This window comes from Sapajus apella, unplaced genomic scaffold, assembly GCF_009761245.1.
Source record: "Sapajus apella isolate SASKATOON/1434 unplaced genomic scaffold, GSC_monkey_1.0 scaffold7, whole genome shotgun sequence".
Lineage (NCBI taxonomy): Eukaryota > Metazoa > Chordata > Mammalia > Primates > Cebidae > Sapajus > Sapajus apella.
This window is the reverse complement of record NW_022436947.1, coordinates 6,946,638-6,974,419: the sequence shown is the minus strand read 5'-3', so window position 1 is coordinate 6,974,419 and position 27,782 is coordinate 6,946,638. Positions and strand designations below refer to the sequence as shown.

Genomic DNA, 27,782 nt, shown 5'->3' with positions numbered 1-27,782 from the left:
GATAATCATACAGAAAATAAAGACATTTATTTTTCTTTCTAATCCCAATGGCTCTGTTTTCCATTTATTTGTCTTGGTTAGGTATCCAGCACGTTTTTTTAGTTGTAGAAGAGATAGTAGTCATCTTTGCCTTTTCATTGATTATAATGGGAATGCTTTTAACATTTTATCATTAAGTATGAAGTCTGCTATAGATTTCTGGCAAATGCCTCTCAATATGTTTAAAAAGATTTTATTTCTAGTTTTCCAAGAGGTTTTTTTTTCTATAAGTGATTACGAAGTTTACCAAGTACCATTCGCCTTTTGAGATGATCTTTCTCTTTTCTTTTTTCTACTTCTCTTATTTATTTTATTTTACTTTTAAACTGCTAAAGTTGTATACTATATCAGTAGATTTTTAGATTTTAAACCGTCTGTGCATTGCTCTTATCTATTTTTTCCACACCGTTGGATTCAATTACTAATTTTTTCATCTGCATTCATAAGTGAACTTAATCCAAATTCTCTATTGTGTTTGATACTTTTTTGTCCAATTTTGATATCAAGATTCCACCAGCCTGTTTTTATTGTTTGAAAAAACTGGATGTTTGCAAAGGTTTTATTTAACTAAAAGAATGTGGCAAGAGGTATTCTGCTCCCTTTTAAAATTTTCAGATCTTCTTTTCTATTCAATAACATAGACATTTTGAGCTAGAAGGAGGTATATTTTTCATGAACTAAGTGAAGTAACTAATTTTGAATTAAAAAATGGCCTGTTTTTACTTTTCCCAAATTGACATGCTAGCAAAATCCAATTTCTTGCTACGGATCTACATGATAGCAATCACTCAGTTGTAACTAAAATAATATAAAGAATCATTCAGATATTTCCAAATGTCTCTTTAGATTTATTATGGTTTGATTAGGTAGATATAGCCTATGATAGACAAGCAGTCCTTTATCTGGGATGATCCAACTAGGAAATATATTTCTCAGAAATTTCCTATATAAAGCTCATGTATTTTTAGGGCTGTTTACAAATGACCTCTGGAAAAAGTAAATACTATGAAAGTAAAATTTCCCACGGCAGAGATTCAGCAACATGTATCTTGTTTTTTCTTTTTCTTCCCCTTCCTTTCTTTTTAAATTCTTGATTGTTTTTTTAAAAAAAGTAAAAAGACAAAGAAGAATTGTTCAATATCATGGTGTACACTACATGAAATCTGTTAAATTATTTTTCAAACTATATAGTTCCTCCACAATAAGTCTATTTCAAATACAGAAAATAGGTTGTGTGTTCACTCATCCACTCTACCCTCTATATGAGAGAGCCAGAATTTATCAAGGGAAACATACTTTTTTTTTTTTTCAAAGGATATAACCCAAAAATATTTCACCATTTATCTTCTAAAAGCCATGCAAAATGCAGGTCCCTGCCGTGTTTCCTGTTGATAATATTTTCCCCATTTGTAGCACAACTTTTCTTTCCTCTGGAAAGCTGGTATTTATTTTATTCATAGCTTGTAAAATTATACCCTGATGCTTTTCCACCAAAGGGCATTATTTATACAAGCAGGGAGAGTGTGGCTTAGGATATAATCAGCAGTGGCAATGGAAAATAGCACTTTTAAACAGGCCTCGCTGAGTTATGGAGGATACCACCCGGAGAGCACGCACCGGGAACGTCTCTGGACACAGGTCATATCTTTGCACAGACCTCACCGATTGAGTTGTTTTCTAAACTCCTTGATGTCTGCCCTACAGTATGTTCAAGCCCAGCAGTTTACCAGACTATGTAGTTTTATTCTATCTTTCCACCGTATCTAGATATGGGATACCCCCACCAGCAAAACTAGCTGTGTTCCGAAAATTTATTTCTAAATCACTTATTTGAGATCAGAAGATGTTTTCCCACAGGGACAATCTTATAAACAGTGGTGTTCCACAAATGCCTGCTTGTGCCACAGTGTACCTGAAATGTAACATCAGCTGTACGTTTCCCACCAACCATTATTTGTTCTCCTCTCTAGGAGAGTGCATTCCTAGTTCTAAGTTGGATGCCTGAAGCTCATCTCTCCCTCTGCCTGGGAGCCTCAGCTATCTGGAGTTTTGTAGCAGTAGCAGTCAGGAGGAGGGGAGGGAAGCAGCCTTCTCAAGAAAGAGATGAGGGTAGAGAGTCGATATGGATGCCTCTGAGTAACTTGTTAATGCTAGAAGGCTGAAGAAGGAAACCGACCACGTGGATTGTTCACTTCCCAGCTGTTCTGAAAGAGGCAACAAATGTAACTAAAAAACTTTAGTTACAACTGAGTGTTTGCTATCGTGTTTCCTAAACAGAGATCATTTCTAAGTCACATCTTCATAAATAGGGAAAGATATATAGTAAGACCTCACATTTTTGAAGACCAATTTGGACTTGTAATTAACCAGGAAAAATATTGTGAAGCTTCTTGGTCAGGGATGAAACAGTCTACAAACATACAACAGTGAGACATAGATCTTGTACCCATCCCCAGGCCCGACAAATAGTAAGAGCTCCAAAAAAGGGGTTTTCGATTTTAATTAAGTACTGAGTGAATTCTACATTGAAAAGGAGAAGACTACGTGTGAGCCAGTTAGCTTCTTCTCATTAGCAGCTCCTAATTCTGACTCTCTTATGGAACACATCCTACTGATGAAGAGTTGGTCGGAGCGCTTTGAAGAAGTCACCTGAACATTATGTCACCTCTGTGGGATGTATACATCTGTCTACCCCAGCCAAAGCAGGTGGCGGGTCTCTTCATGTCCTCTCTGATGTGTATCAGTTTCTAGTACTATCTCCACATGGCCAAATCTGAGTAAACAAGAGAGGTAAGGAGAGGAAAGTGAAGCCAGTGAGGATATCCAAGCCCGCAGGACCCTCGGTTTACTTTGGCCAGTATTACCTGCTTAAAAAGACCTAAGCTTTTGGTTTCCCTTTGGTTGCTTGCTTTTATAACACATGTGGACATATTTTGGGGAGTTGTGCCTCTTTCAGGCTAGAATTCGGTCTGCGCAGCAGACCCAGGTCCTGTCTACTTCAGGTTTTAGAATTGCATAACAATTTAAACTCATTTTGTATGTGCAAGAACTTTGAAAAGAAATATGCTATTAAGACTCCCTCTGTTAAGAAGCCTTCCCCACCCCCACCCCCAATAAACTGATCTGTTAACTTTTTATTTCAGAGACTGTGCTTTCTTTTTATTGCTGCATTTGTGTTCTACAAGACAGCCTCTTTCTCCAAGATTAACATTTCTTATGATTGTTCCTGACAATGGATCCACTTCCAGAGGCCCTGCTAAGGATAACCAAAAAAGGGCATGGAGCAGGCTGGTTTTGGCAGCCGGCAGGCAGTTTCAGAGCTTTTTAGATCTTGGGTATTCTGATGAGTGATTTCCTGAGCATGCCTAGGGAATGACAGGCATCTCCACAGGCAGGCTGCATCCACCTTGGCCGGGGTGTCGTCATTGGCTGCCTATTAGAAAAACGACAGGACAATGCATACCACCGCCTGCCGACTATAAACATAGGGAATATGTGTTCACTTAGCATGGACTTCTGGGAGGGGCCAAGGAAGGGCGGTCTGGAGTTTTATTGAATAGAGCAGTGTGTATTCGGCTGCCTGCCTGCTTGCTCTCTGACTGTGCTTCTGCTTAAAGAAATCAGTCCTTCCTTTCCGACTTAGTCCTCAGGAAGAAGTTTCAGCCTACAAGGTAAGGCACAGAAGGCTTTCCTTTTTTTTCCCTTCTAGAGAGAATCTGGGACTTTCTGTGGCTTTCGGTCCGCATTCCTGGTTAAGGTAGCTGGAGATGCAAGAATGTTCAAGGCAATAAACCATGAAAGCTCCAGAGCCTGACTGGGCTTCGCTGCCATATGGATATTCCCGGAAGGCAAACAGGATGAGATTTCAAGTTTTGTTTTTAGAGTTGGGACAAGAGGAGCGACCATGTAGAGACTTATATTTAGGGAGCACTGACAACTTTGATTAGGACAGCCTTTTGTTTAGGACAGCTATACGAGATTATACCTGATATCCACAGGCCAGTGTTAGCAAGGTGACTGCACCAGACTGCTCACACAGTCTCTTCTGCATCTTTTATTGCCAAAGATTTAAAGAGGTTTTGCTTTAAAAACAAAGGCAACAATTCTTAAGGTTGACGAGAAGCCAAAAGGAAATGATTTTTTAACCAAAGGCATTTGTGTGATAGTCTGCTGCCAGTCTTTAAAACTGGACTTCCAGAGTTTCAAGGAAATAAGGTCAGAGATGGAGAGATCACTAGCACCTAGCACTGGTAGGGTTAATGTCACTGATCTGATATTTGCTAAGACAGAAAATGCCTATCCCGGTCTGTTTCCTATAAAACCTAATAACAAGAGAATGCATGGGCTGGTGGGTGTATTTTGAGAAAGCACATTTAACGTCCTACCAAAGTATTTTTTAAGAAATCTGATTTTCTGTTTGAAAGTGTCTAGAGAATCTGAAAAGATGTCGATTGGAAATATGTTTCAGAAAGGGAGGAGGTAGGCTTTTATATGGAGATAGACATATTTGGGCGTCTGAAACAGTCGTACAAGGCAGTTAGTTGGTAGTAGCCTGGAATTCCTTTTAGAAAGAGCTGATTGTAAGGGGTGGGGGAATTTTAGTGCTGTGGCAATACATGGTCAAAAAAAGTGGATGAGAACAAAGTACTTGGTATTTATAGATCCCTTCTGTAACAAGACTATGCAGATGGACTTGTAAACCGAAAATCCTTCTAATGTGTTTGGCAAAACCAGACGTAGACAGCTAGACCTTGAGTGAAGACTAGACGCTATATGGCAAGCAGGGTAAATCTGATGATTTTTTTAATAGTGCTGGCTATTAAAGACTACCGGCTGCAAACGACTGATTCAATTTGATTTTATTCCACGGAATGTGGTGGTCTGGGGTTGCGATTCATTAAGTAACTTTTTCCTGTATTTAGAAGTTTGGGGATAATTTTCTTGGGAATGCCTCTCTCTCCTTCTAGAAGTGATATATGAGAACAGAATTCCCTGTGAATTTCCTTCCCTGGAACAGTTCTGAGTATGTGTGAAATAAAAGCTACAGGCGAAAGCTATAGTTTAATTACTGTCCTTCCCTTGAAGAGATCAAGTTCCAAACTATTTTCACAGTGTTTTTAATGTCAATCAAAATATGGAGAGCAATTTTTCTTTTAAGTGTTCTCAAAACCATGAAGGGAATGCGGTTTGGAAGGAAATCTATAATCTTGGGATTTGAGGATAAATTCCATTTTGAAACCAACATCTCCGAGTCCCTGAAAGTTCAAACTGTGCTACGACCACTCTCTCCCAATCCCCCATCCCCCTCCTCATGGGCTCCCTACCCCCAACAGCCACAAAAACACTTTATGTTTTTCAAAGTAACACTTTGGGTGTTCTGCTGTATATGTAGCCAAATAGTGAGAGGATTGGAGTTTGTGCTGAACTTCAGGCAGTTCTTTGTGCTACTTCCTTCTTGTCAAATATTTCCTAGAACACATTTCCCCACATAGTGAGGCAAAAGGAGCACAATGAAAGCACAGTAACTTTCATTTCAGAAATATAATCGCAAAATTCCAGAACAAAAAGTCGCTAAGAGTTGATACTAGAACACGTGAGGAATATATGTACAATGGATTGATTCGTAAGTCAAGTGCAAAGTTGTTTCAAGTATTGGAAGCCAATAGAATTCGTAATTTAAATCATTCCAATCAAAAGATTGCCTTAAGTAAACACACAATTCTTACATTAAAGTTAAGAACCAGGCTCAAACTGCAACTTAAAGGATTTTAAATGAGAATCATGAAAGCATTCCCTGACAGTAAGGCAACTGCCATATTATTAGAATTATTAACAAGTCTAATTGGCTCCTGGGACTGGCCTGAGAATCTCGTGCTCTTGGGTAGATAGAATAAGTTGGTTCTATAGCCAGCCATGGAAAGTTCCAGAATCTAGCCCAGGTATTCTCTGTTCTGATAAATAAAATGCACCTCAGCAGGCATTTTTGTAGAAACACGTGTAATTGTCTCCATTTGCCATTTTCATGACAGCGTGATAACTAGTTAGTCATTCCTTAGCAAGACGAAAAAGTGACTTAGAAGGGGCATGAAAAGAGATTAGCTAGTTCTCCATCTGCCTGTAGTTTCAGAAACATGGCCGGGGGACAGGGAAAATGCTGATAGAGTGGTATGCAAATAGCATGGTAGAACTAAAGAGGAGGTTAGAAAGATGCTGCCAAAGAATTTTCAGACTTAAAAAGGGGGTTTTCTGCATAAGTTCTCTTACAGCCTGAGAAGACACCATTAGCTCCTTACTGAAAGTCCTTCATCTGTTTGCTATTGGAGAGATGCCCGTAAGTTCTGAGTAGCTGGGTGGCTTAAAGAGATACTTTTGGCACAGGCTTAACTTATGAGAACCACTACAAAATCTCAGTTCTGGTATTGGTTCCTCTACTTAAGTAACCCTGGCCTTTGAGGAAGTCATCAGCTTTTGACTTCATTTGTAGAGTGTAGAATGGATGTTGGTAATGTTTTCCTACGTCCTGTAGTGGTTAAGACATCCAAATGAGATGAAGCTGCTTGCCCCATTCCCCTGCAGGTTATAGACCCTGAACTGCCTATTATTTGCATCCTCTGGATAATATGCTCATCTTGGCTGGTATCCTTCACTTCTTACCTAGCACCCCGAATGATCTCTTTCTTTCTCGTACCTGAGGACTCTTGAGTGGTACCTTCTCCTAGTTTTTTTCTAGAGCCCTGAGCCATGTCCAGTGAATACTGGTCTACCCCAGTGTTGTCTGAATTTTGACTTTGATGATCACAAACCAAGAGGACACAAATATAAGGAAGTAGAATAAGATGGGTCATCAGTGGTACAAGGCAATAGCCAGGAACCAGGAAATCCAAAGATCCACTTGAGCAGAAGACCAGTGAGAAAGTGCTGACAATGGAAAGTCCTCAGTAAATGAGGCAGCTTCTCTGCCTCCAGCCAAAAGCATGGAATGAATCCCAACACATCACACCTGGGCCTTGTAGGCAGGGCGAGGAGGGCAGCAACACCTGGCTGTGGTTCCTGTTGGTATTGAAACCAGACTGCTCCACGGAGCTCGCCTCTCTCCTCTTTGCCTCTGTCTTTAGTGCTCCCAGCTGTAACGGACCCTGGCTGGCTCCGTTTAACTTCCTTACCTCCAGGCCCTCACCTCCACCCTCTTCCCCAGCTCCCGCATCCCCACGCCAGACAGGGCGCTTTCTTGATCCAACATTGAGGATTTGCAGGGGCCAGCTCTAAGATGAGGCCCAGAGTCCAGCAGAACGCTCTAGTACAGATACGTTCTAGCCAGGGAAAGCCACGTGCACCGACAGAAGAGACGTCAGAGCCTGTTTTGTGGTAAGGACCCACTCTTCTCACCCCAAACTCTCAATTGGCAGGCTGCGGGTAAGGCTGTGGGAGGGAGTGGGAGGGAAAGTACGACCTGGGCTGTGAGGGAGGGGTGATGAGATTGTTCCCTGTGTTGTTCGTCCCTGTGCTGTTGCTATGGAAACCTTTGAAAATCTGATAAAAACTGTGAACGGTTCAGGTCCCTTTGTAAACCTACCCTTCATGATTGACTGATGAGAGACCCTTGAGCTGCGGCATTTAAGATGGGGAGCGGGGTCAGGTCTTGACTCCCATAGAAGTCAAGGGTGGATGGGATCAGAACATGAGTGGAGGTGTCCTTTTTTGTTTCCCAGATCTGGAAGGAAGAAAAGAGGGGTAAATGTATAGGCAGAGATTGCTTCATATGGCCTCCATTTCAAAGAAAAGGAAGTCATTTCTAGAGAAGAAGCAGTTTTCTATTAGGAGCTTGTGGGGGCTGGAGAAATTCAGACACGGCTGCTATTACATGTATATGAAAATGACACCAAGAAGTGAATAAAGGCTTGTTTAGCAGCAGTGAGGACATAGTTGAAGGAAAATACATTTTTAAATATTTTTAGTAAATTGGGCACTCATTTTAGTACATGGCTTCCCTTTGAAAAAATATGTGTATGAATAAATGATGTATACCTTGAAGATAAATTGTTTTTTAATGGTATCCTGAGGCTTCTGGTATTGTTTTGTGAATACTCCGGATAGCACTTGACTAAAAGGAAATAATCTCACTTGGAGGGAAACATCTTAAGTAGGACTGTATAATTAGTTCCTTTGACTCATAGTCCCTGTGACATGGCTTTGAGTGTTACATGTTACCCACATGTACCATTCCCCCTCACTTGTCTCAAGATATATTGCTGGGGAACCAGGCTGACTTCACAGTGTGCTGAAGACCATCAGGACCAAGGCAAAGTGCCCAAGAGGGCCAAGGACAGTTGGCATCAAAGATGCTAGATCCACTGGGGTCAGGAGGACCAGTCTAAGCCAGAATGGATATAAGTTACAAAAATGGGCTAAGTCGTGCCTGACAGTGAGATGAGTAAAGAAGAAACAGCAAAAATCAGAAGTCAGGCAGAGCTTTAGAAGTCAAGTACCTGCTTAGCAAAGCAGTATATGGATGAATAAGTTGAAGTCTGGGAGAGCACGTGGCTCAGTGTTAGGAAGAAATGGACCTCTGTGTGAGCAAACTTTGGTAGCTCAAGGGCCAGGATTATAAGACATAGATTAACGAAGGAATAGAATCACAGGGATCTCCAAGAGCAGAAGGGCCCAAAGACAGTAGAGCTAGAGTCAAGGTGAGTGAGAGGATCACAGCAGTGGTCCATGGATGTCCACTCCATCCCTTTCCACAAGTGTGACTCAGCTCAGCACATGTGTCTGCCTCTTTCTGTTGTTCTATCAACTGGAAAGTTCTATCTTCCATGCTCCCAGGTCTGGTCCTGAGAGGGGAGATCTGATTGGTTCAGTCAAAGACTATATTGTTCAGTCAAAGACTATTGCAAATCCTTTAGCAGGGCGAAGACATCAAAGAAAGGCACAGGCGCGCCTACGGATGAATTACTGTAATCCAGGCAGTGGTCATCCCTGGGCAAAGAAGAGCTCAATGGATAATTTTAGTTAGAAGAGAAACTGAGCATGTAAGGCAAATTAGGTGAAATGTCCAACAGCTCTCAATGGGAATCATTTGAATTTTTAGGTGAATAAATTCCTGGAGAGGCAAACACCTAATGAATGATCACACAGTTCTTTGTGATCGCTGTGGCGTGACCCAGTGAGCCACTGTTAAGGGAGATTAATCTGGAAGTTTGCACCACTGATAACTGAAAGGGTAAGAATCATCCCTCTCAGAAAGATTTTGTGAAAAAAACACTCTGGATATTATTGTTGGCAAGAAGCTTCATATGAACCTTCCATGTGATATGGCTTCCCTCAAATGAAAGCAATCTTGAAGATTTAATACGTAATGATTTAACAATTTGAATAAAGACAGGCACATCTCAATGTAAACCACAATACATAATAAGCTGAATGTGTAAAAGCTGGTGTACCCTTAATCACCGGACATTTCCGGTCTAGGCAATATTTGCAACATAATTTTTAATCCATTGAGCACCCATCATGATGTTTGTCAAGTGGAATAAAAAAATCCCCTGAGTTCTGCACAGTTCAGGTCCCATTTGGGACCCCGTGCTCTCTTCTGGGCTCATTTTTCAGAAAGACACAGACAAATAGGCATTTTGGGGTGAGCATCAAAGGCTGGAGGGAGTCAGGAGAGCAAAACATATGGCAACAGGTAAGGGGTCTAGAGCTGTTTATCCCAAAGGAAGGAAAATGAGGAGTCCACATATTTGGGGTCCTTCCAATATTTGGGGTGCTTTTATGTGAACATAGGAGAAGGCATTTGTGTGTCTCAAGGCAGCAGAACAGAACTGAATACATAAATTCATAGAATTGTTAAGCTGGGAAAGACCTTAAGAGATCAGTTAGCCTAAGGAGAACATATAATTTTTCATCTTTATGCCAGCTCCAACCAATTGACATGTTAAGAAGGATTCTGAGGATCAGTCTAAGCTCAGAGGGGAGGGAAAAATGTGGTCACTGATAGTCACTAGATATCAGGATCATATCTGCTCAAGTACCATGTTTTAGTCTTCATTAATGTGGTCTGTAGGTTTTTAACCTCTGAGTGGATCCCTGGGAAGCCACAAGTCATTGCAAGAGGTAAACAAATCTGTATATGCAGCAAGGGCTTTTGGCAAGCTACTCTGAGTAAATAATCCATCTTACATCATATGTGCTACTATTTCTCTAATTATATAGATACATTATGATGATAAAATGCTAATTTATTTAAAAGAGTTATTGACTTCATAGTAGCTTTTGGTTTTGGCAGTGGACTTTTAATATAAATTTTATAAATGAGTGGGCTTAAAGCATATACATGTTTTATAAATGAGTGGACTTAAAACATATAGTCATATTATGTATGGGAACATTGGGAAAGGAAATTTGGGATCTCAAGTAGAAATTCTTTTTAAAAGAGGAACCAGTGATCGATCTATTTTTTATTCTCCAAAGCCTAGCCACACCAAGTAAAATTATATATGTATGTGTAGGTTTCTTTGATTAATGTCTGCCCTGTCTGATTGGTCTATAAGATACATAAGGGCAGGGAACCTCTATTTTTTTTTCATTCATATATACCCAGTGCTTGGTACACAGCAGAATCTCAGTAAACATTGTTGAATGAAAGAACAAACCAAGTGACTTGACCGAAGTCATCCAGTTAATTAGTGGTAAGATAGTTCTAAAACACACAGGTCCTAAGTCCTAAGCAGTTAACCTTTCCAGTATACCATATTACTTCCCCTGATAGTAAGAGAGCATATTTTCACGGTTTGCAAATTTAGGTTACGCAATGCAGCCCGATCTGCCTATATAGCCGTGGATCTTAACTAGCATCTTAATCAGAATCAACTGTAGGCTTTTTGAAAATACACATCCCTGAGATCTATCCTCTGGAGATTCTGATTCAGTAGGGCTAGAAGGGGGTCCAGGCATCTGTAGTTTGTAAAAGCTCCCTGCTGACTCTGATAAAACATCCTGGCTCAGAAACAGTTCTGTGTACCTATGGTTAAAATAATTGATAGTAGATGTATGTAGTTACTTATTCCTCAGAAGCCTGTTTCTGTAGTTTTGAATAATTTTCCTTCTAAAAATTATAGCTGCATATGCCAAATAATCAGTTTTGCTAGAAGAGCAAAACCTTTAGTTTTGATTTTTTAGTTTAAGCACCAAGTTATCAACCCCATAAGGTCAAACTTTTCTGATGAGATTTCCAGTGTTTGCTTTTGTAAAGCGCTGGAAATGTGGCAAGAATAAAATTTCTCATGGTATTTCCCACTTCCTTTTCCAGCCATCATTACTAAGTGAAATTTAGGCTTGGGGGAGGGGTGAATCTAGGAGAAAAAAAAATACTTAAGTATTGCTGTTCTTAGGAGGTTTTGAGCAAATATTTTACTTCCTAGGAAAAGCTGAAGATGTTTTTCTCTGTTTCCCCTTTGTGGTGAGGTTGCAGAAATCCTGAAGAGGGAAGAAGCTTCCTCCACCCTCACCCCTACATCTTCTCTAGGGCCAGAGCCATCACAGCCCTGGCTTAGATGCTTCCCTACGTGGTCCTTTTGAAAGTATGTGGACCCTACGAGACAGGAGTCTTTTGACTTCTTTGAGTGCATGGAGGGGGGCAAATTTGCTTTTGCAGAAGGACAGAAAATTTATCTCTAGGGTCCTCCTTTATTCAACAGGGCTGTACTGCACAGAAGAGTCTACCATATTCAGAGCACTGAGAACATGAATTGTATTCACTAAAGATTGCAGAGCTAAAAGTTTCTCTGCAAGAGTGGCCTGGTCTAGTAAGAATGTCAAAATTGTTACTATAGTTGTACCTGTGCTCTTTGGTTTAGAGGGCAGGTGCTTCCATGTGTAAATAGAAGCAGAGCTTGTTGGAGAAGAGCAGCTAAAAAGGAATGCGATTAGAGTACACCTCTGCGTGATGACACTGTCTGGACTTGGTCTCCTTCATCTCTAAGATTGTCCCCACTTTCTATGCGCTCCAAACTCATACTGGCTCCCAAAAGCCTACTGTTAAACTTTCAAGAATTTTGAGAGCCCTTGTAAAACACAGCCATAATAAAAACTAAATTATATAAACTTGTAATTAAATACATTATGTGAAAAGCCAAGATAATAAATACTTAAAACTCCTCCTAATCATTTTACTATGTTTCGCTATTATCTATTCTCTTGAAGTTAGTTACATCTACTGTGGCTATATGGTGGAAATACTGCGTAAAATGCTGTGCAGCTGAGCTTCCCTTCCCAATTCTTCATTCAGTGATGTCATATTCAGAACTTGAAACTGACTATGATGGAAATAATTACACCACAGAAATCAGCACATGCTGCAAAGCAGACTCCCCTCTCTTCGCCCAAGAGCTTGTTACTAAACATTTACTGGCACAGCACTGACCCTAAGGGACGCAGTGGTAAAATTAGCCTCTATTTTGGAGAACCAATCAGAATACCTCTGTGGTTCGGTTACATGTGTATTCATCATGTATGCTTATGATTACATATTTGTTTGCTTGTTTATTTCTTACTCTCCTAGAACATAAGCACTATGAGAACAGAGACTTTGGCTTTTTCAGTGCTATGATTTGAGCCTAAAAATGTGCTGTGTCCTGCACATAGTATTAATAAATGAGTTAAATGAGTGAAAGAAATAAATGTCAGGCTGGTAGTGGTAGCTCACATCTGTAGTCCCAGCACTTTGAGTGGCCAAGGCAGGCAGATTGCTTGAGTGTAGGAGTTCAAGACCAGCCTTCACAAAATAGTGAAACCCTGTCTCTACAAAAAATACAAAAATTAGCTGGGCATGGTGGTGTGCAACTGTAGTCCCAGCTACTTGGGAGACTGAGGTGGGAGGATCACATGAGCTTGGGATGTCGAGGCTGCAGTGAGCTGAGATTTCACCCCTGCACTCCACCCTGGGTGACAGAGTGAGACCTTGTCTCAGAAAAAAAATAAAAAGTAAACACATAAAATTCTATAATTTCTTCTTTAAAGACACCTGAAGCCAGTGTTCATGTTGGAGTGCTTTGATTCCTCGTGAATTGTATCATCGCTCAGTGCTTAGAACAGTGTCTGGCACATGCTAAGTAGTGTATATAGATTTTTATAGGTAAAAATAAAATAAGTTATCTTCCTGCTAATTTTACAGATGAAGAAACTGAGTTACAATTAGATTAAGTAAGATAGCTAAGGTCCTACATCTAGTAAGTAGCTGGGTCAGGATCTGAGCCCGGCATAACTGGAGGCCCTGCCCACCTTCTACACCACCATGCTGCGTCGCCTGCATAGCCAATCACTCCACGTGACCGAGACTCCTCTTTTGTATGTGGCTCTAGAATTGCAATCTATTTGAGAACCAACTTTGGAGTCAGCAGAACTTGGGTTTGAATTTCAAATTTACCAGTTTCTTCGCTTACAAGATGGGGATAATTTTTACTCCACGTTGTGGTTGTCACTACTGCTAGAAGTAATATCTCGAAACTGCTTTGCACGTACGTAATAGACATTGAGTTACAAATGGTCAGTTATTGGCTGTGATTTCCTGTGGAGGCTCTCTGTAAGTGTGGGGCTGTGACACCCTTAGCCACACGCTGTCCCCGTGTTGCCTCCTCTAGGCCATCCTGTAGACAGAGTAAAAAGAGCCGACTTCTATATTTGGGGTCTCCAGGAGGTAAGACTAGGACCAATAGACACAAGTTCTGGGGAGTCCTATTTCAGGTCAGCTTAAGCACTGTCTAAATAGACATATCTGTCTCTGAAGCACGGACCTTGCTGCTCTACAGAAGCAGACAACTTCCACTATCCTCTTCAACCAGGTTTACTCCCTTGCTCTCCTTATCAACAAATCTATGCTGCCTTTAACATTTTAAGTCATTTTATCTAGTTTAGCCAAAGAGTCGTATTATTCCTGAGATTGGGTTGGTTAGTAGGTTTGCAGTGTTTTAGACCTGGAATGAGAGGGAGTAAGAAAAGGAGGAGGGAGGAGAAAAGAGAAAAAGAAGAAGAGAGAGAGAGAGGGGGAGAAGGGAGAAGAGAGGAAAGAGAGGGGAGAAGAAAAGGGAGGGGAGAAGGAAATTGGAATTTATCTGGAGAAAAGGTGCCAAACTTGGGAGAGAGACTGAATGGCAATGGATTGACAGTTATCTGGAGACCTCACAGGACAAGGATGGTTGAGAACATAAGCTGGCTCACTCAGCTACCTTGCTGGCATACTAGCTATGTGACAGACATTGTTCTGCTTGAGAACTGCTCTCTCAGAGCAGTAAAGTCAATCAACTATCTTGCCCAAACTCACACTGCTGGAAAGTGGCAGAGCTGGACTCAAAGCTGCTCTCTGACTCCAGCCCTCTCCATTTCTCTACAGCTATCTGCTCTGCGTCTTCCCCCCAGAAAGCGATGGAAACCAGAACAGGAGGTTTCCGTAACCAGTCATTATAATTTGTCAGGGAGCCATGCTGCAGTTCAAACAGACAAGCATGTTGTCATTCCTGCCATATAAGGAAGCAGCTAAACACCATTCCTTTCGCATTGACTGGAGAGATTGCTCAAGTTAGCATTTGACAGGATGAGGATCAAGACCCAGAGCAGTTAAATTAAAAAAAGAAAAAGAAAAAGGCCAAAGAAATACTTTGGTGCTTTTTTTTTTTTTTTTTTTTCTTGGTACCAGAGATAGTTTAACAAGCAGTTTCCATCCTTCTCCCTGAATCAAGGGGAGATTTTCTCTGGCATTAGGCACTAAAGGATTCAACTACTCACATAAATACTTCAAGCTGTTTTGGTGTTTACATCAAATTTAAAAAAAGGCAGAGGATCAGTTGAGGTATTTAAAAGGCCAAGACTGAGCTGCTTCTGTGAGGGTCAGGTGGGAAGTTAAGGACTATATTTCTCTGTCCAGCAATGCACAAAAGAAGTTAGAGTCCACTCACCTCCCCAGCCACTCTCAGAAGTAGTATTTATTAAGAAGACTTTACATTTAAGTTTGACCTTCTTGTCCAAAGCTGAGAATATTCACAGGATCACTCTTTGCCTTAAGACTCAGACACAGTGGGCACTTTGTTTTTTGAAACAAAGTCTCACTCTGTCACCTAGGCAATGGCACAACTCTGCTCTCTGCAACCTCCACCTTCTGGGTTCAAGTGATTCTCCCACCTCAGCCTCTTAAGTAGCTGGGATTACAGGCATGCGCCACCGTGCCTGGTTAATTTTTTGTATTCTTAGTAGAGATGGGGTTTCACCACACTGGCCAGGCTGGTCTTGAACTCCTGACCTCAAGTGATCTGCCTGCCTTGGCTTCTCAAAATGTTGGGATTACAGGCATGAGCCACCATGCCTGGCTGCAGTGGACACTTTAGACTGCAGGCTCAGTAACCAATTGTATGAAGAGAGAAACAGAGCCATGAACAGTTGAAATTATTTCCTCAAAGACAGCCAGTCCCATCTTGCCATACAGAGTGCCCTCACACTTTCAGGTAATTCAAAGAGGCATCACTTCGTCTCCCCAGGGAAATGAAAATGAACCAATAACAAACCTGTAAGCAATCTGGTCATCTTCTCCTAACTATCGTCTTTGACCAGATTGCATCTGGAGTACTAGTTCATTAGGCATACCCAAGACTGGGTAATTTATACAGGAAAGAGTTTTAATGTACTCACAGTTCCATGTGGCTGGGGAGGCCTCACAATCATGACAGAAGGTGAATGAGGAGCAAAGTCATGTCTTACATGGTGGCAGGCGAGAGAGCTTGTACAGGGGAACTCCCGTTTATAAAACCATCAGATTTCCTGAGACTTATTCACTACCAGGAGAACAGTATGGGGGAAACTGCCCCATGATTCAGTGATCTCCACCTAGCCCTGCCCTTGACACATGCTGATTATTACCATTCAAGGTGAGATTTGGGTGGGGACACAGCCAAACCATATCAGACGCCATAACAAAATGCCCCAGACAAATTTATTTCCGGATGGAGGTTAGAAGTCCAAGATCAAGCTGTCAGCAGGATTGGTTCCTTTCAAGGGCTATGAGGGAAGTCTCTGTTCTAGGCCTCTCTCCTTCACTTGTACACGGCCGTCTTTGTGTTCACACGGCATTCTTTCTGAATGTGTATCTGCATCCACATGTCCTCTTCTTTTAAAGATGCTAGTTTTATTGGATTCAGAGCCACTTTAATGACCTCATTTTAACTTGATTAAAATGAGGATTTCTGTAAAGACCCTATTTCCAAATAAGGTCCCATTCTGAGGTCTTAGGGGTTAGGACTACTCCAACATATGAATACTGGGAGGAGATACAATTCAACCCATAGTATGTCCCGACTCAAAATGGTGATAGAAATCCACATGGCACATTTTCTGAAGCTCAATTGCCAAATACCCTACTGCTGCTGGTATTGTGTCTTTCCACTGGGTCTAAAGGAATACTTTGCTAGAAACCCCTTGGCCTTTTGAACTTGCCTTTGATATTTACATTCCGCCTTTCTCAATATGAAATTCTGATCCCGTTGAAAGTCAAAAGAGGTTTTCGAAATGACGCACTGAAATACAGCTTCACATACTGTGGCCTATCTGTGGACAGCGATGAAACCACGGCGGCAGATCATCTGGTATGAGGCGTTTGGGAGCCAGCGAGGGGGCTCAGTGGGAAGGCTTGGCCAAGGCAGCCTGCAAGCTTAGGGAGGCAGGCGCTGAGAGGTGAGCAGGTTGGGGGCAGCCGGCCGGGGCCGGGGAGGCAGCCACAGAGGGACCTTGTACGTGCCTCTGCAGGGCCCAGAGAGGGCGGTCCTTTTCTGTCACTTTTATACATGCTGATCACAACCCACAAATCCCCAGACATAAGGAAAAATATTTGAAGCCTACACATATTTGTGCTCTGAGTCATTTGTCTCTTGTCTTTGTTTTCCTCTCTCTCCTCTATCCTCCTTAAATTTTTATACACTTTTTCTCTCACCGGCCCTCCTCACTTGATCTGTGTTGCTCTAGTTGGTTACAAGTGCCCACACGTTGTGTCTTGTCTCCATTTTCTATGTTCTTTTTAAAAAGTATTTGATTTCAGCCATCATTTCTCTTTGTCCCTTCCTTAAAGCTCTTCCTGGTGCCCATTTCCCAGCTTTGGTCCTGCTCATGGCTGCTCTGGCTTAGGCCAGGTGGTCTACAGACAGGATGACTATACCACTTACCGTCAAACTGGGACACTTCGGAGAGGAAAAGAAGGAGCAGTTAATAATTTCCCTAAAATGCCACCCTGAAATAGGACTGTCCCAGGCACATGGGAGTGGATGCTTATTCTACCCATGGTGTGGTTTTCTGCTTTCCGTAAATCTCTCTTCTCCTAGCAACCACTCACTCTATTTCTGGACCTTTCTTTTTTAGACCTTTAATGTTCTGATCCTTCTTGTTTATTTCCATCCCAAGAGCCTTTATGTGTTTTTGTATTTCTATCTTCTGTTATCTCCTCCTCATTCCCTCACTTTCCTCTGTCTGTATGTAGTCTCACCTCTTCAGTTCTTCTTATCCCTTAATTTCCTTGATTTTCTTCTTTTGGGTACAGACTGGACTGCAGCTCACAGAGGCCCTGCCTGTCTGCCATGACATATGCAAGACACAGCCCCTGCATTTCTGAGACAAATCAAGACACAGCTGAGCATGCATGTGCATGCCTACTCACATGCATGCACACGCACACACACACACGCACGCACACACACACACGCACGCACTTCAAAATAAACCACCAAATGTTACAAGCTGCTTTGGGTCTCAGAGGGGCCTTGAGCGGTCTGTTCACCCCTTCAGCACCTCTACCCAGAGACAAGAACAATCCCCACACCACGCAAGCAGTCATGCCTGTTACTATTATATAGACATGTTCTGTGTATGTGTCTAGGCTCTCACAGGATGCATTTCCTATTTGTGTACCTGTGTACACTAGAATTGAAAATTATGAAAGTATGTGACCTGAAAAACAAAAAGTAAGTGACAGCTGAAGCTAACTGTGTGTTGCCTTCGTTATAACTTCAGTAATCTGGATCATCTTATTCTCTAAAGAAATGTATACCAAAGGCCTAACAATGGCTGCTGAAGGTTTTTTGTTGTTGTTGTCAATTAAGACAGAGTCTCACTCTGTTGCCCAGGCCGGAGTGCAATGGCATGATCTTGGCTCACTGCAACCTTGACCTTCTGGGTTCAAGTGATTCTCCTGCCTCAGCCTCCCTAATAGGTGGGCTTACAGGTGCCAGCTGGGCTTACAGGGCATGCCACCATGCCCAGATAATTTTTGTATTTTTAGTACAGACAGGGTTTCACCGTGTTGGCCAGGCTGGTCTTGAACTCCTGACCTCAAGCGATCTGCCGGCCTCAGCCTCCCAAAGTACTGGGATTATAGGCATGTGTCACTGTGCCCAGCCTGCTACAGGTTTAACATAAGTCACAGCAAACTTTTTGGCAACAAGGTAGAATAAATATTTATTTCAGTTCATTTTAAATGTACTTCTCATGACACAGTCATCTGCAACTTATGGTTCATTCTGAAAAATCACTTCAATTATCCATATAATCCTTAGACTTAGGGTTGCACAAGGAAGGCCTGAAACTTCTTCCCAACTTGAAAATGAGAAAGTAAGAGTATTTTCCTCTTGTAAGTCACTAGAAGCCAATCCACAGGTATCTGAAATACTTGACAGAATGGCACTGTGTCAGCTATCAGGAGCTGCTCTCATCCTTTTCATGTATTTATTTACTTATTTGAGGATTTTGATCATAATTTTCTTTTTCTTTTTTTTTCAAATACTCTAAAAATTAATAAATAAGGAAAGAAGATAGGGGATATGGTTTGGCTGTGTCCCCACCCAGATCTCACCTTGAATTTTAGCTCCCATAATCCCCATGTGTGGTGGGAGGGACCCAGTGGGAGGGACCCAGTGGGAGGTAATTGAATCATGGGGGTGGGTCTCTCCCATGCTGTCCTCATGATAGCGAATAAGTTTCATGAGATCTGATGGTTTTATAAAGGGGAGTTCCCCTGCACATGTTCTCTTGACTGCCGCCATGTAAGACATGAGTTTGCTCCTCATTTGCCTTCCACCATGATTGTGACACCTCCCCAGGAACTGTGAGTCAATTACACCTCTTCATTCCCGTATAAATTACCCAGTCTTGGGTATGTCATTATTAGCAGAGTGAGAACAGACTAATATCACAGGGAAATAAGATATTTTATGAATAGAGATAAGGACTTTATTCAGTTCTCTCCTTCCTTCCTCTCTCTTTCTCTTCCTCCCCCTCCTCCTTTTCCTTCCTTCTCTTTCTCCTCATTCTTCACATTCTTCCAGTTTTTGTTTTTTCTCCCACTGAGATTTAAATGGCTTGAAATGTGCTATTACTATCGGGAAGGCTTGTGCTTTAGTCATAGTGCCTATAACTCTCTTGCTTAGATATATCTTTTTATGAAGATTGATGGTAACAAAAAATATTCACCCATACTCTGCCAGGTAGGTATATAGTTTTGTGATGGTGAAATGGAAATATCTATCCAGAGAGCTCCCTACTACCCTAAGACTTGATAGAGTCATTCCCAGCCAGCCTGGAGCCACTAACCCACCTGTTTCTGAGTAACTAGGAAACAAGGAATATAGGAATTTGACAGTTACTTTTTTTTTTATTTTTTTTTAAACTTTCATGCCTTTTCATATTTCTGCTCTTAGATATACTGTTAAAATAAAATAATCACCCTTTCCATGGGAGTAGTTTCTCGCTTGCTAATTCTTTTTTGAGAGAGTGTTTCCATGAGGTTTTGAGTTTTTTAAGTCTTGGCTCTTGTATTTTGTAGGAGCCCTAGACTCCAGAGAGTGGTCTAATAGAAAAGTAGCCCTGTCTCCTGTTTCATGTGTACAGTTGATAATCTGTGTGACTTTCAATGGCCTCCTTGTGCCTCAGGCTTCTTAATTATAAACTGCCAACAGCCTTTTCCCTTCTCTACAATGCCAAGGTAGGAAGCAATGTAGTCTTTAATACAAAAGAACGTTAGGCAGCAAAGTGTCTTCAAACACAGACATGGATTTCCTTTCTTCTTCCTTTGAAATATGAAGACTTTTGCTGATTGGTTTTTGGGGGAAGAGGGAAGTCATCTATTCATAAAGGAAACACCCCATATTCAAAGTTCAGAATTTGGGGTTTCCAATAATCTTCCCATGCATGAGAGCTGACTTTCTCTGCTGGGGCTGCCCCCAGCCCCAGTTCCAGCCTTTCCTTCTTTTATTTTTCTTTTAGTTTTTTAGAGGTAGATAGAGTCTTACTCTGTCACTCAGGCTGGAGTGCGGTGGTACAATCATAGCTCACTGCAACCTTGAACTCCTGGGCTCAAGCAATCCTCCAGCCCCAGCCTCCTGAGTAGCTAAAACCACAGAGACAGCACCACCACACTAGGCTAATTTTGTATTTTTTTTGTAGAGAAGGGATCTCCCTGTATTGCCCAGGTTGCTCTTGAACTTCTGGCTCCAAGTGATCCTCTGCCTCAGTTTCCCAAAGTGATGGGATTTACAGGCATGAGGTACCATGCTGGCCCCTTCCTCATCTTTAAAAGCAATATTGAGAATCATCCAGTTTGGAGAAACTCTACCCCACAGTGCTGAAAAGGGAGGATTGAGACAGATTGCCATTCAATTGAAACTTTTCCTCTAATGTAGTAAGAAAAATTTTTTTTCTTTTTTTTGAGAAGGAGTCTTGTTCTGTCACCTAGACTGAAATGCAGTGGTGCAGTTGCAGCTCACGGTAGTCTTATCCATCCTCCCAAGTAGATGGGGCTATACCTGGCTGGTTTAAAAACATTGTTTTTTGTAGAGATGAGGTTTCACTATATTACCCAGACTGGTTTTTGAACTCTAAGGCTCAAGTAATCCTCCCACCTTGATCTCCCAAAGTGCTGAGATTACAGGCCTGAGCCACTGCACCCGGCCCAGAAAACTTCTTTAAAAGCTTTATCTGAAACAAGAGCACATAGTGCACAATGGCAGAAACTTGGAATCTTGTTGCCCTCAGATTTTCTAAAATTGTCTTTGATCAGCATTTAAGTGTCTAATACATAAGATCACATATGTGAAAGTGCTTGTGCTTTGTGATAGCTGTGATTTCACTATCTATAGCTGAATATATTAAAGTGTAAAAGTGCTCCAGGGACCTAAGAAGAAGAATAGAGGAAAAGCATATTTGATCCCAGCAACTGTGCTTACAGCCAGGCTTGAATGAGCAATCATGTGGGTGGGTTAAATTGTTATTTATTTATTTATTTATTTGAGACGGAGTCTTGCTCTGTCACCAGACTGAAGTGCAGTGGCGTGATCTCGACTCACTGCAAACTCTGCCTCCAGGTTCAAGCGGTTCTCCTGCCTCCGCCTCCCAAGTAGCTGGGACTACAGGTAGACACCACCACATCTGGCTACTTTTGTATTTTTAGTAAAGATGGGGTTTCACCATGATGGCCAGGATGGTCTCAGTCTCCTGACCTCATGATCTGTCGGCCTCAACCTCCCAAAGTGCTGGGATTACAAGTGTAAGCCACCATGCCCAGCCAAATTGTTTATTTTTATTGTTCTTTAAATAAAAGCTTATTGTAGAATACTTTTAGATTTATGGAAAAGTAGCAAGAATATTAGAGTTCTTATATACCCCACACCCAGTTCCCCCTATTGTTAACATTAAAGCGCATTTGTCACAAGTAATACAACAATGTTGATACATTATTATTAATGAAAGTCCATCCTTTATTTGCCTTGCTTTAGGTTTTACCTAATGTCCTTTATTTATCTTTTAAGCCCCTTAAAATAGAATGTTTCATATGGGGAAAATGTAATGTTCTCATTGTAGCGATATTGATGGAACTCTAATACATGAATGAAGATGGTGTAAGCCTACTCTTCTTGAACATATGCTTACTGGACTGGCAATCTCTTGAGGACTTTCCACCTGTAATACCTTAGGCCTCTTCTGGTCTCTGGTTTGTTTCCCTTGAGGCCATTAGCAGACTTCTCAGCCTGACCCACCCTGGTGCCAGATGTTGGAACCTCCTTGCTGCTGCCATTCTGACTATTCATTCCAAACAGCTGGTAATATCCAGCATCACACCCCCTCCCACAATTTCACAGTTTTAGGCAGAAGCCTTAGAGTACAAACATTTACCTGGCTGTTGAATTGCTGAAACTCTGTTCTTAAAGTTGCTTCATACCACAGTGACTTCTGAGAGCTTTGACATCATTAGAAGTTCCAAGATAAGACCTGAGCCATGTTCCCCCAGATCTTGAGATCTAAAGATTTTGGCCAGCTTAACAACACTACAATTTATGGAAAATACCTGTTAGTAACAAACAGAGAAATCATAAAGGAGATTGCTTACTAGAAATCATCCCAGTGACAGTCTTCCACATACTGCACTTCCAAGCTTTCTTTGAAATAGAGTTACCAGCAGACACTAGCAGAAATGATATGTTTAATTCAATTTCTGTCTTTGGGCATCTTGCTGACTGACATCTGGAGGCATCTCAGTCTTCTGGAGTGGCACCTTACGGCGAAGGGGCTGGACTAGATATGGTCTCTCCTAGTTTTAAAGTTGCTTGGATTGGGGCTTTATAATGTTCCCTCAGAAGGCTCATTAGTGTGCTTTCTATCAAATGTCTTTTTTTTTTTTTTTTGAGATGGAGTTTTGCTCTTGTTGTCCAGGCTGGAGTGCAATGATGCAGTCTCGGCTCACCACAACCTCCACCTCCTGCGTTCAAGCGATTCTCCTGCCTCAACCTCCTGAGTAGCTGGGATTACAGGCATATGCCACCAGGCCCAGCTAATTTGTATTTTTAGTAGAGATGGGGTTTCTCCATGTTGGTCAGGTTGGTCTCGAACTCCTGACCTCAAGTGATCCACCTGCCTCGGCCTCCCAAAGTACTGGGATTACAGGCATGAGCCACTGCACCCGGCTCAAATTTCTTTTTTTCTGTTTTGCTTTCATTAACAAATTGCTTCACAGGGGAAAAAAAATGCTAGATGTAGTTCAAATACTAGTTACAAATCCTTTGCCTTCAAGATAACTAGTTATTTGATTGGTCACAGTTGGTTTGTTTTTAAAGTTGATTTTATATAGAGTTTCAATCAACTACGTACATCTGAATCAATAAAGGTGAAAATATATCATGATGAGAAAATATAGTTATTTTCTTTGGTATCTTCATATGAAAAAATTGAGAGAGACCCTTAACAATGAGTGAAACTAATATTCTTAACTCAGAGAATTTCCTTAAAACTTCAAAATAACAATAATATCAGCACTTTGAATTGGTTATCTAACTACAAACAAAGATGGTAAAGAGATACCTTTCATGAAAGGGATGGTTGAACTAATTCTCAAAGAGGAAGACATCAAAGTCAAGGAAGAAAGTAAGAGCTCAAGGCTTGGGGTGGAAATGGTTACTAGGTTTAGCCATCTGCTTTGGTCTTTCCTGTTCCACATGTAGCTATATAGTTTACATAAAAGTATCTCTCCAGAGGATCAGAAAGAACAGATTTATGGAACCAGATGTGAGTTAGCATTTCTACAGGTGTGGCTCTGCAGCTGAAAGAACATGTTGTACCAGGAATGAAGTTTCTTATTATGTAATCAATATAAATTACCACTAGACTTTTACAGAGGTTGATAAAGCAAACATGTGTCATTTGGATTGGCCTTCTGGTGTATAAAGAGACCCTGCTTCACGTGGGGCACAACATGAAAAAATGCACCATTTGACATTCATAAAATATTTGGTAGAAAATACCATGGCAGTGGTCAGGCAAGGTTGTTCCAGCTTGCTCAGCTCGCTGGTGACTAGGTGGAAATTGTGTTTATGTGTTTTTCATCAAGAAAGAGACAAGGAACAGTTCCTAAATATTTTTAAAGTCTCTCAGAATCTGATAAGGGCCAAGAGGATGAAAATTGGAGGACTGGGGGGAAAAAAAACCACAATGCGAGAGAAAAGATGAAAAAAGGTAGAATTCGTTGAACTACAGAGGAAAATATCCTTAGGTGGTATAGAAAATCAGGGTTACAAAAAAAGATTGGTAAATTGCAGAGCATTTAAACAATTGCACACAAAAAGAGAATTTTAAAATTCTAGACAGTAAAAGTAAAAATGTTGCTGATAATTTGTGTCAATAAAGTAATACAAATGTTTTTACTTTTTTTAAGCTGAGTGTTTTATGCTAGATTTTACAATGAAGCAAAAAAAACCCTTCTATTTTCAGGCTTCTAATTTGCTTAAGCTTTTTCAATTTAATTTACGTATACTGCTCAAATCTCTGATATACTTACTAATTAAAATTTTTTCTTAATTAATTTCCAAGACGTTAATCTCCCATAATGACTGTGGATCTATGGCAGTCTCTCTTATAAAATTTGTCATTATTACTGTTCATGTTTCTATGTTGCTTAATACATATAAGTTTATGATTTTTACATCTTAAAGCATATTTTGTCTGCTATTAATGTTGCTAAGACATGTTTCTTATTTACTTATTACATAAATTTTAAACCTTTTATTTTTAATATTTCTAATTATTTTAGAGTGGATCTCATTAATAGCATATAGATAAATTTCAAAATCTAGTCAGAGAGATTTCCATTATTTAATGTATGAGAGAAATCCATTATATTTGTTATTATGGATTATATACAGGATGAAAATCTGAAAACACAGGATGACCTTAATTTTAAACAATATATTAGTCACATTTTAAAAATATTAGCTCAATATATTTTTCTTCAAGTTTCAGACAGCATTTCAAGTAAAGTATCTTTAAATTTAAAGCAGTATCCAATTTTTTAACCGTAAAAAGTATAATAAATACACTGTTTTCCCTGAATTTCCAGACTTTTTGACCCTATGTAGTGTATTTGTTGTACAAAACATATGAGCATATTATTTGAAAAGTAGCCTACAGTATAAGGGCTTACCCTATATTTTCTGATTTTTTTTGGACACAAGGTAACTTAGTCTTATTTTTAACATCACATTTTGTATTTCTCCTTTTCCATGTATATTCTTCACTTCTTTATTTTCTCCTTTCCCGGTCTTTATTTCTGTTAAAATTTAATATGCTTATATTACAAAGCATAAATTTTACTTTCCTTCCAAACTATCTGTGTTCATCCTATAAGCTATCATTTTCTAATAGTCTGTTTTGTTTTTAAGCCCTGAAAAATTCATTACGTTTTTTTAAAAAGAGCCAATTCTTATAATAATCTACCTACATGTTTTGTTGATTTCTTTGCTCACCCTTGCTTCTAGCATCTCATGCCCCCTTTCTGGGTTCAAATTCCTATTTGCTGAAGTTATTTTTTAGTAATCCCTTTAGAGAGTGACTTTGGGTTGTAAGCTCTTAGACTTCGTAAAAATACAATTTTTGCTTTTACTTTTAATTTAGACCTCACTCTTGGATATTTGTTTAGCCGAGTATAGAATGTTTTTGCTTGGTACATTGAAGATGTTATTACATTTTCTTCTCTCTCTCTCTTTTTTCTTTCTTTCTTTTTTTTGTGAGGGGCGAATCAGAGTCTCACTCTGTTACCCAGGCTCCAGTGCAGTAGCACAATCATGGCTCACTGCAGCCTTGACCTCTGGGCTCAGGTGATTCTCCCGCCTCAGCCTCCAGAGAAGCTGGGACTACAGGCACACATCACTATGCCTGCTAAATTTTTGTATTTTTTTTAAGAGATGGTGTTTTGCCATGTTGGCCAGGCTGATCTCAAACTCCTGGGCTCAAGCCATCCTCCCACCTCAGCCTCCCAAAGTACTGGGATTACAGAAATGAGCCACCACATCCAGTCAAGGTATTATTACATTTTCTTCTAACATTTATTTAGGAGAAGTTGGCTGTCAGTCTTGCTGCCCTCTCTTCTGCCAATATAATTTATGTTTCTCTCTGGTCATTTTTGTAATTGAAGTAAAGAAGCAAAATTTTCACACAGAAGTATTCACATTTTAAGTGAATATTTAAGTGAATATTTGTGTGTATGTATGTTTGTAGTATATATACATATATATGTCTATAGTGTATATATACTTGCCACATGTATGTCAATATATGTGTGTGTGCACATGTATGTCATGTATATATGTCTGTCTATATATGCCAATTTCCATTACCACATTGTCTACCTTAGACATCTACTGTTCTGATTTCTATCACCATAGAATACATGTGTCTATTCTTGGAATTCATATACATGGAATCAAATAGTATATATATTTTTGTCTTGTTTTGTGCAACATAATGCTTTTATGATTCATCCATGTTGTTACATGTATAAGTAGTTCATTTTTTAAACTTCAATGAATAATATTTCATAGAATTAATATACATAATTTGTTTTCCATTGTCCTGCTAATGGTCATTTGAGTCATTCCCAGTTTGGGATATTATGAATAAAGACACAAGAGATGCTTGTCAACTTACGATGGGATTATATCCGGATAAAGCCATTGTAAGTTGAAAATATTTTAAGTTGAAAATGCATTTAATACACCTAAGCTACTGAAACATCACAGCTTAGCCTAGCTTACCTTAAATGTGCTCAGAGCACAGTTGGGCTGAATTATCTAACACAAAGCCTATTTTATAGCAAAATGTTGAATCTTACCTATTGCATGTCACTAGCCAGAGAAAAGATCAAAATTTGAAATTCGAAGTACACTGAAATTGCAACAGTTTCATACTGCTGTAAAGTCAAATCATCTTAAGGACCACCTGTGTACCATTCAAGTACCTTTTTTCGTGTGTGTGTGTGTGTGTGTGTGTGTGTGTGTGTGTGTGTATACACAAGTTTTTATTTCTCTTGGCTAAAAACCCAGAAGTGGAATTGCTGAATCTAATGTATATGTTTGTAATTACAAGAAATTGCCAAACTATTCACTGTGGTGATGCTATTTTTAACACTCACAAGCAATAAATTAGCCTTCCAGTGGCTCCCTATCTTTGACAACATTTGGAGTAGTCAGACTTTTTAATTTAAACACTTCTAGTAGTTGTTTGGTAGTATCTCATTGTGGCCTCATTTTGCATTAGTCTAATGACAAATTATATTCAGCATATTTTTGTTCTTATTGAACATATGTATATGTATATTTTCTAGGAAGGATTTATTCAAGCTTTTGCCCAATCTTTAAAGGATTTATTCAAGTTTTTTGCCCAATCTTTAATTTTAAATTAAACTGTTTATTATTATTTTGTAGGGGCTCATTACACTTTCTGGATACAAGTCAGATACATGTATTATATTAATACATATTTTCTCTCAGTTAGTGGCTTACCTTTTCATTTCCTTGATGCTGTATTTTGATAAACAAAAGTTTTATATTTTAATGAAATCCAATTTATCATTCTTTAAAATTTATGGCTAGTTATTTTTCTTTTCCCTGAAATATTTGCTTACTCCAGGTTGCAAAGATCTTCTATTTTTTAAAAAAAATTATAGTTCTTGTTTTTACGTTTAGGTCTATGGTTCATGTAGAATTAATATTTGTGTACGGTGTCAGATAGCCGTTGAATTTCATTTTCCCCATTCATTTATCCAATTGTTTCAGAACAATTTGTCAAAAAACATTTCTTCATGAATGGTATTGACTTCTTGTGGAAAACCAGTCATTTTCTGTATAGGCATGGTTCTTTTTTTTTTTTTTTTTTTTTTTTTTTTTTTTTTTTTTTTTTTT

At 39.9% G+C, this 27,782-nt stretch overlaps 1 protein-coding gene across 10 annotated transcripts in view; it reads left to right on the top strand.

The window, feature by feature from the left end:
• The first annotated feature begins 3,192 nt into the window (after positions 1-3,192).
• CALD1 (caldesmon 1) overlaps positions 3,193-27,782 on the top strand; it is a 207,728-nt gene continuing 183,138 nt past the window's right edge. For all 10 annotated transcript variants that reach the window (XR_004268249.1, XR_004268248.1, XR_004268247.1 and 7 more), the window contains exon 1: positions 3,193-3,710. The gene's annotated coding sequence lies outside the window, so the exon portion shown is untranslated. The remainder of the gene's footprint in view (positions 3,711-27,782) is intronic.